This window comes from Bactrocera latifrons, unplaced genomic scaffold, assembly GCF_001853355.1.
Source record: "Bactrocera latifrons isolate USDA-ARS-PBARC rearing strain unplaced genomic scaffold, ASM185335v1 scaffold_44, whole genome shotgun sequence".
Lineage (NCBI taxonomy): Eukaryota > Metazoa > Arthropoda > Insecta > Diptera > Tephritidae > Bactrocera > Bactrocera latifrons.
The window spans coordinates 839,631-848,535 of record NW_017537090.1 but is presented as its reverse complement, the minus strand read 5'-3'; the positions used below and the strand labels follow the sequence as shown (position 1 = coordinate 848,535).

Sequence of the window (8,905 nt, the reverse complement as noted above, 5' to 3'; positions counted from 1 at the left end):
CTGATATCGAACACGAAGAAGTCAGTGCCTAACCTAACCTAACCTAATTTTTCACCGAAAATATCGGTAAATTTCTCAGATATTTTCATGTAATTCAGAGGACATCATTTTTATACTCTCGCAATAAAGTTGCTAATAATGGCATATATTGTCAGATATATGGTTACATATACCAAAGTGATCCGTGCGTCCGTCCGTGCAAGCTGTAACTTGAGTAAAAATTGAGATATCATGCTGAAACTTGGTACACGTATTTCCTGGCTCCATAAGAAGGTTATCTTTATGGCGTCTCCAACGTTTTCTTCTGAGTAGTAGTTACAAACTTTTTGGTAGACTTCATAAATTAAAAGCAATTCGAAATGATCATCAAAAATTAAAGTAATAAGAGCATATTTCCCTTAAGTTTTCATATAAAGAAAGCGAAACTGCTTTTTTAGATTTTGCAGTTCTATTCCGATCTATATATTGCTTAACCTGCTATATATTTAACAGAAATTAGAACCTTATCATTCAGAGAGACACAATGAATTAAAGCTGATTCAGAAACAGCTTTTCTCGCTTTGTTTGACAGTTCATACTTTATCAGAAGTAGTTATAGGGTATTTCAGAACGAACGATTTACTTAAAACGACGGCAGTTGCCATTGTGCTTCTCCTCATCCTCGAAATCATACATTGAACATTTATGTCAAAACAAATTTCGAAGCAAAAGTAATGTGTAAAAAATTAGCCATTCTTCTTCTTAATTACTCACTTAGAAACACACATTTAGAACAACAAAATTACTGAGAGTTGCAGACACAGAGCAGAGAGGGAGAGAGACAGGGTGGCGGAGATATAGGGGGCGATCAATAGATAAAAAAGAGAGAATAGAAATAGAGAAGGACAGCGAGAGCGAACGATAGAAAAATAGAGATATTGATAAAGTGAGAAACGGAAATAATAAATTCATGAAGAGTAATGGACAACAGGGTATGATATAGATCAATTTGGCTAACATTTCGTTAAAGAAACCTCTATTTTTACCAGCTATCAATTGATAGTCACGCATTCTAAATAAATTCTTTCATCTTTCTAGCGCTAAAACCTTTGCAATCATGGTCACATCTGCTTTATATTGAAGCACTTAGTTGTACAACTAAATTCTAGCAGATAATTAGTTATTAAATCTAATCCGTCTTAATCGTGGAGTCATAAATAATTTCATTTTTACAGCAAGAAACGCTTGTCCGGCTCTGAATAGATCAATGGTCTTGTTTGAAGTAATTGATTATTAATATGGAAATAAATTCTTTTATTGCGTCACCAATTGGAAAATGGCGAAACGAACAGTCCTCATGCTTCCAATGCAAAAAATGCTGTCATATGGCATATAAAGAAACTAATACCGAGGAGGCATTCCTGTAATATTGTCTTTTTATACTTCATTTGACTTTTCTAAATAAAATTTCAAAATTTTTTTACTAAGTAAATATTAACATCAGTTTTCATGGAAAACGCGTAGTTTCAATAACATCAATAGGAAATCTTTGAAACTGAAGCCAATAAATAAAAATACTTTACTTTTTACTGCTCTTGAATATTAAAAAGTCTATATAATGTCCGAAAAGGTAATTAGACAAGTAGTAATATATTTCAAGCACACTTTTAGCCGCTTTATTTCCCTCAATGCAAACATAAATATTCGGGCCACCCAAAAATCACTTCAATATCACTTTCGCTCGCAAACAGCTCCTTAAGTCACACACTTGCGAGAGAATTTTTGCGTAATTTTTTCGCTTTTTGCTTTTTCTTTGACTTTTTCGTGATTTTGCTGTTTTTTCTTTGGTTCGCTTTTGCGTCAGTTGATGCTGCCATATTTTGATAAACTTTTTTTTTTTGCTGTTATTCCTCCGTTCAAGGATAGCACATTGTTATTTATAATGAGGGCATCAGTGTATGTGTGTGTATTCGTATGTATTTGTGAATATGCATACATATGTATATATGATCTACTGTTATGTGCTTTGGTACTGGTCTTTTCTCTTTTACATTTTTATTTATTTTCCCCACTTAAATTTTGTTGTTATTTGTATTTTGTTTGTTTTTCATGACGCGAGTTTCAATTTCTCCCTTTCGGTTTTGCTGTCCTCAATTTATTTGTCGCACTTGTTTATTTTATTTATCTCTTTACTTTTGCTATAATTTTTTTTGTCTCTGTTGTCCTTGTTGTGTCGGTTTCAAACGACATGTGTTTTTCAATTGTTTCTCCCTACGAAAGGGTTGTGGGATATATCGTCCCCCTTGGCCAACGTGTTTTCCAGTAGCTATTCACGTTTAATGTCTTCAACTGACTCAAAACGGTTTGCCCGATCATTTGAATTTGCTAAATAACCAGTAGTCACGTGCAGCTGAAGTAGACGATTCCCATCTTCTTTTTATGAATAGCTTCGCGTAATCTAAAAAAACTGTCAACATAAACTAGATTTTTGACCTGCTTTGACGTTTCGACTCACCTTTTCCATAATATTCGGGCGATTGATCATCTGTTTACGGATCGTCTCTCTTTTAAACGTCGAATCTCAAGCACCAATTCCTTTTTTATTGACTAGTTGATCACCAGTTGATATTGATGGCCGTCCTGGACGTGATTCGTCGTCAACTCGTTCTCGACCCTCTTTGACTAATTTGTACAAATCACAAGCACTTGCACATGATAAACAATTTTCACCGAAGGCTTTTTCCAACATTCCGAAACGTTTCGGCGCCAGAATTTTGATTCCGCACACACAATTTATTGGAACTTCTCTGTTGAATAATTTAACACATCGTAAGAATCGCCGAGTAGACTTTATGTACTTCAGAAAGACAAGCGTTTACTAAACACTAGTGACTTTTTTATGTGACATTTGGCACAGATATCACTGACAGTCATTCGAACCTAGAAATGAAATATTTCGACAAATTATGGCTTGAAATTAAAATTTAAGAGTCTTACTACTTTTTGCCCACAGTATACAATACCATACCTGCTCTTCCAGCAATCCAAAAGCGAGCTAATTATAAAAAATGTGTGTTTACCTCAAGCAAGCTTGTTGTCGAGAGATTTCAAGAAGTGTGTAAAAGAAAATACTTTTTGGAGTGCGTTCTTTTGCTAGTTAGCAAAGCGTATTTTTAGGTGACGCACTTCGCTTGTGTCTCATTATGAGAGCAGTTCTTTTGTGTCAAAGTGTAAGTCTGGCGCACAAATTCCTTTGGCCTGTGCTCAAGGTCACCTTGCTGCGTGTGTCTTTATTTTGGTTGAGTGCCTGCTTGTGTCTGCGCAAATATTCACACACAGCGCGCACTAGTGGGCTAGTGTGCGAGCGCTCGAGATTATCTGCCAGCCAAGTACTAAGCGTGCTATTAAAAAATATGCGCCAAAGTTGCTTAAATTCAAATTTCTTTCATGCAATTTAGGAAATTTCGAGTGATTTCTTACTTTTGCTGTCGTGCTTGTTTACGCTTACTGTCACTTGTTTGCGCTTTTTCGCCAACCTCGCGGCTGTGCAATAAAAATGCATAGAAAATTATGTTTATTTTTATGAGATTCCTAAACTTTCTAATTTATTTACACTTTTGCAGCATAATTTTTCGACCACGATAAGCCTGTCTAATAATCTTCCTTCTCTCTTTCTTTGCAGGTATGTCAGCATTTTCGGCCACCAAACGCATTTCCATAAGTTCCCAACACTTTACGCATAAATCACACGCTAAAATTCAGTTTAAGTATAATAACTTTAATATCTAAGTGCTTTCATTGTACTTTTAATTGCCTGAAACCAGCTTTCTCTTAACACCCCTGCACGCTCACTTCTGGCAGGAAGTTGGAAAGCTGCTCTTTTCGCGTCCTTGCGACATGCCGTCGCGTGCGCTTCATGGCACACAAATGTAAATGTAAATTATAAAAAAAAAATATTGCTTAATAGCCAATTAGAATAGCATTAAAATCATAATTTGCTAAGCCTCACACTCGGCCGACAGTTTTGCCTGAGAGCGGGCGGCTGCCTCTCGGTTTGGGACGAAGCATTGGCTTTGCTCCTGCTGCCCGGCGGCTTGCCGTTACGGCTTTTGAGTAAAGGCTGCTCTTAAATTATTCATGCATTTTGAGAAATTATAATGCGGTGCAGTTTAATTCAGCAACTAACTGTGAATCCTTGGGAGAGAGAGAGAGGGAGAGAGCATGGGCGGCTAGGAGGAATTTGCGCAAGGGTTTTACTACAAGACGACAAATATTTATATTTATGCGAGCGGAGCTGCCACGGAGCAAAGAACACCAGCTGTAGCTTTTTGTCAATTGTTTTCGGCCTCTCACTCACCGCACTCTCTTCTCCTTCACCCGAAGATATTTTGACTATTGATTGTTAATGTTACTTGAAATTTATGTTATATTCCGGAAATCGCGAAAAGTGACTTCACTGCTTTGCTTCTTTACTGTACTCATTAATAAAGAAGCAATAAAGTTTTTCTACCACTTTCGGTTATTTACCTAAATATTTCAAGTTTTGATAATGCTTTTAACATTGAATTCGCTTTGCTGAACGGCTGGTTCATGTTGAGCTTATCAAATTCGAAAGCTTTAAGGCATATTTGTGAATTTTAAAGCTCTTCAAATTGCCACCTACCGCTTGATACGATTGAAAAATAATCGTAGCACTGGTAAATCTGTTACCAACTATTAATGCTTAATTATTAAGGTAAGCCCTAGAAATATGATCAAGTGCTGTTTAGACAAAGATATTTCTTTTGTGAATAAGTTTTGAAAAAATTTCTAAAATTTTATAATATTATTTGAACAAATTTTATAATGAAAGCTCTTTGAAGTGCAGGCATAAATTAACGAAAACTTCTTTGGTATTTTAAAATAATGTCCAGCCGTATCAAACACCTTGCTAAAATTCATTATGGAGCAGGCTGCTATAATTTTTCGATTGGCGAACGATTTGAGCATCAGAGCCTTGAAACCCAAATAAAAATTATAAAAGTTTAGCAACAATTTACAGATGTGGTATATCGTTTCTAATTTGCCAGAATCCAAAAACTATAAAAAAAAAAAAAAAAACAATAGTCAGCTTGGGCAAGATAACTTGTAAAGCAATATCCTGTCGAACACATATTTTATAGGTTATACTTCAAAAAACCAAGTATGCAAAAACAAAAAATGAAGCTTTCATGAATGATTGAAAGCTTAGCTATTGATTTTGAAAGCTTAAATACGTGCTGCAAAAGCTCAGCTCAGTGGTACGAAAGCTTACGATTTTCATAAGATTACTCTGGAACAAATGAACTATTTGCATTATTCGCTGTAAAGTTTTTATATTGTATATTGTTTCTATATTAATTTGAAAAAAATATGATAGAGTAATAAAAATGTATAATTTTAACAGTGATAGTAAAACATCATGGCAAAAACTCTTAAGTGTAAAATTTCGAAAAGTTAGACTTACCTATCTTGTAGCAAAGCTTATAGATGATAATAATGAGCTTTCGATGCCATTAATTGGAATTGGATCTTCAGTGGTATGATTATTTGTTGAAACTTGAAAATTTTTCTTATTCTGCAAATAATTACCTCAGCTTTTATTTTTGGAAGATCTGGTACTAACCATTAATGGTTAATTATTAAGGTAAGCCCTAGAAATGTGATCAAAACAGACACAAATATTTATTTTGTAAATATTTTTTGAAAAAATTGTCTAAAAGGTTTTTTTCTGTAAATACTTTTTGAAAAAATGTCTAACGGCTTTTTCACATTTGTTTCGCATTTTAATTCTCCTTTTCACTTTGGTAATGTAATACATGTGGAAGCTGCTTAAATTCGTGTGATAGCTCTTAGTTAAAAAATTTGGTTAAGCACATGAAGGCCGGAAAAATATTTAAATTTTTCATAGGGAACTTACTTAAAATTAAAATTTTATTGACACAATACTTTCTATATTATTACAATATTTATGAAAGACTCACATACGACGACCACATTTAATTTATTTCACATTTTATATTTCAAATTTGCCTATAAAAACCAATTTAAAATTAGCATTTCCGCATTTACAAATTACTAGTAGCTATTTCTTAATTGAAAACACCAGGAAATGCCTGCCTCAACTGAGTGTCCTTTTGCTGAACTGCGCCTACTCACCTACACGCAAACACATATCCGTCGGCATCCTTACCAACGCGTGCAATCTCAATCAGGCCGCCTATCAGTCCATCAGTCTGGCAGTCTATCACACTGGCTGCTTGCTCTACTATGTCTATGTCTACTTCAATTTATTTTCATAATCATTTTTGCAAATAGCCTGCAGTTAGGGCAAAACCTTTTTATTAATTTATACAATTTCAATTTCGCCCGATGACGCTGAGCGCCGACGAAAGATGAGCTGCTGATGGGCGGTGGTGCGGCATAGCAGCGGAGCCATCGAGTTGGCTGTAAATTGTACATGTATATTTTATATACAAACATAACTGTACAAAAGTATACGAGTACATTCATCTAGCTAAATTTAAAATCAGTTTACTTGCATATTTTATGGCGCAGATTTTTGCCAGCCGTCCCAGCTGTTTCAGCTTGTCGCTAGAAAAATTCATGTGGACTTGATGAGAAATTCTTACTGCAAAATTTCTGGGCTTATGTGTGTATTGTATTGTGGCCGTGTTACTTGAGTTTTGCCGCATTAAAGCCTTAAGCTTGCGAAATCACTGCTTATGCGCCAGAAAGTATGCTACAATGGCCTAAACTTGTAGCTTAAAGGCAGCTATCGCTCTCAGAATGTATATATTTTTGCTTATCAGCACTCACGCACACTTATTAAATGTTATATGTACGTATGTATATGTGCATGTGTATGTTTATTTTTGCACATTTCATTCTACTCATGTTCGCCATAAATATTTGTTAACGCCAATAAACTGCATATCCTCGCATATAACTCAATCGCCGCCCAGCTTTAACACTTCACTTAATTTGAAATATTTGTTGCCTACTTCCAGGCATTTTGCCACTCTAACGCTATTTGCTGTAATTGCCTACCTTTTTACACGCATCCTGTGTTGTCATTCCATTTGCTTGGTTGTCCTGCCGACCGCTGCTCCTTGCTATTCACATCCTGTTCTTACAGTACCTTTTTCAATTTAAATTATTATTCCTACAATTGTTGCTGGCGTTCAAATCAGTTTTTGCATGGTGGTGTATCCGCAATATTCCCTCTTCTTTTTTTTGCTCAATCCATTGCAGCATTTTCGTTGACTGCCTTCGGCTCGATAACTGGTTGACGTTGGGTCACTGCCGATAAGTAAATCCACAAAGCGCCGACGCATCGCCAATCGACTGTCTTCGGTAGCTCTTCTCAAGTTCTTATCTTTTTTTTGGTTGCGAGTAGTTTTATATTACATATTTTTCGCTGCGCTTTTTTGCTTTGAGATATAAACCTTTGCTTTCCTGCCTGTCAACTTGCGGACTTACGCATTTTTTTACTTTTATTTCCGTTCGTTTGTATATGTGCCTTTTTGCTACTTCCTTTCTGCGGGGAAATGAAAGTGATGGCAGTCGTGAACATCAATCGGTCGCCTTGATTGCCTGCCGGTTGCTATGCTCACTATCAGTGCGCCTGTACATGTAAATGTATATCTTCATGCTTACGTACTAGGGTGATTTAATAAGGGAGCAAACTTTCTCCTTGAAGGATAAACAAATTGTAGATGGCAAACTCTTTAGAATTTTGGTTTATAATAATGAATCACAATTGTCAGCTGTCAGCTGCAGTTAAACTACTCCATATATAGTATGATCGAAGTGTAAACATTGGGCTAGTTCAAAAGGTACAAATTTTTTTCGAAATGGATTAATTAAATAATTTTTGAGAGTTTTGACTAGATACAGTTGTCATCTGTCAGTTATCAGCAGCTATGAAACTCATATGTAACTTATTGAAAAAAGAACTAGTTAAAAAAAAAAAAAGAAAAAAGAAATGCTAACCGATTTTTACTCATTATAATATATATAAACAATATAATGTAAACATTTGAAATCTCATAAGCGACTCATATTGACAATATTTATTCGCTGTCACCTGTCAACAGCCAAACAATTTTTCTAACTGAATAAAAGGTTAGTTCGGATATCTTTTAGAATTCAAATTTAAATAATAAAACAAAAAAATAAACAAAACAAACAGAAATAGTAATCAAGGTTGTCTATAGAAGTTATGTTTTAAATAGTTCTCATAGTTGTTAGCAGCGAGAAGTAAGTAGACGAGAGGAAAGAGATGATTTGAGGTAGGACTCTCTGAAACGTTCTGCACCCTCAATATATAACGAATCAAATGCTGTATACCTTCAAAGTGATTGAGTTTGTCGCTTTGACAGTAGTCAATACACCTGTCAACTGTCACCCGTCAGCTGTCGTAAACAAATCGCATAAATATTAAAGCGTGTTTGTAAAAAAAGTGACATATACTTTTTTTTTTTTTTTAATTTTGAGTAAGCAGTCACACCCGTACTTAAGTATAAGTAAATCGAATCAAATTTTTTCCTTACCCACCCTAGTATACTACGCCACTTTATAATATAGGCGAGTTGAAGCATTTGAAAAAAGAATTTTATTGGTGGTTGGTGGCAAAAAGAAAGGAAGAAGATCGTGCGTAARTTTCCGAGCAATGAGTTTGTTGTTGTTGCTCTGCTGCGACGCGTTATAAATCAGCAGACAAGAAATCGAATTTACCTCACTTTTGCCCCTGATTTATTTAGAATTGTTTTTGCACTGATATATGCACAGAATACAGCATACATTATTTTAGGTGCAGGTGTTTCTTCAATGTGAATTTTTGTGCTCATACTTTTCTTTATAGTTTATATTTTTAAAATTATTATTTTTTTCTTAAATCAAGTTA

The 8,905-nt window shown here is 35.0% G+C and overlaps 1 protein-coding gene across 3 annotated transcripts in view; it reads left to right on the top strand.

Annotated features, from left to right (window-relative positions):
- The window catches only part of LOC108972935 (serine/threonine-protein kinase NLK2), a 255,837-nt gene that overhangs the window by 185,743 nt on the left and 61,189 nt on the right, over positions 1–8,905 (top strand). The gene's annotated exons all lie outside the window — the stretch shown is intronic.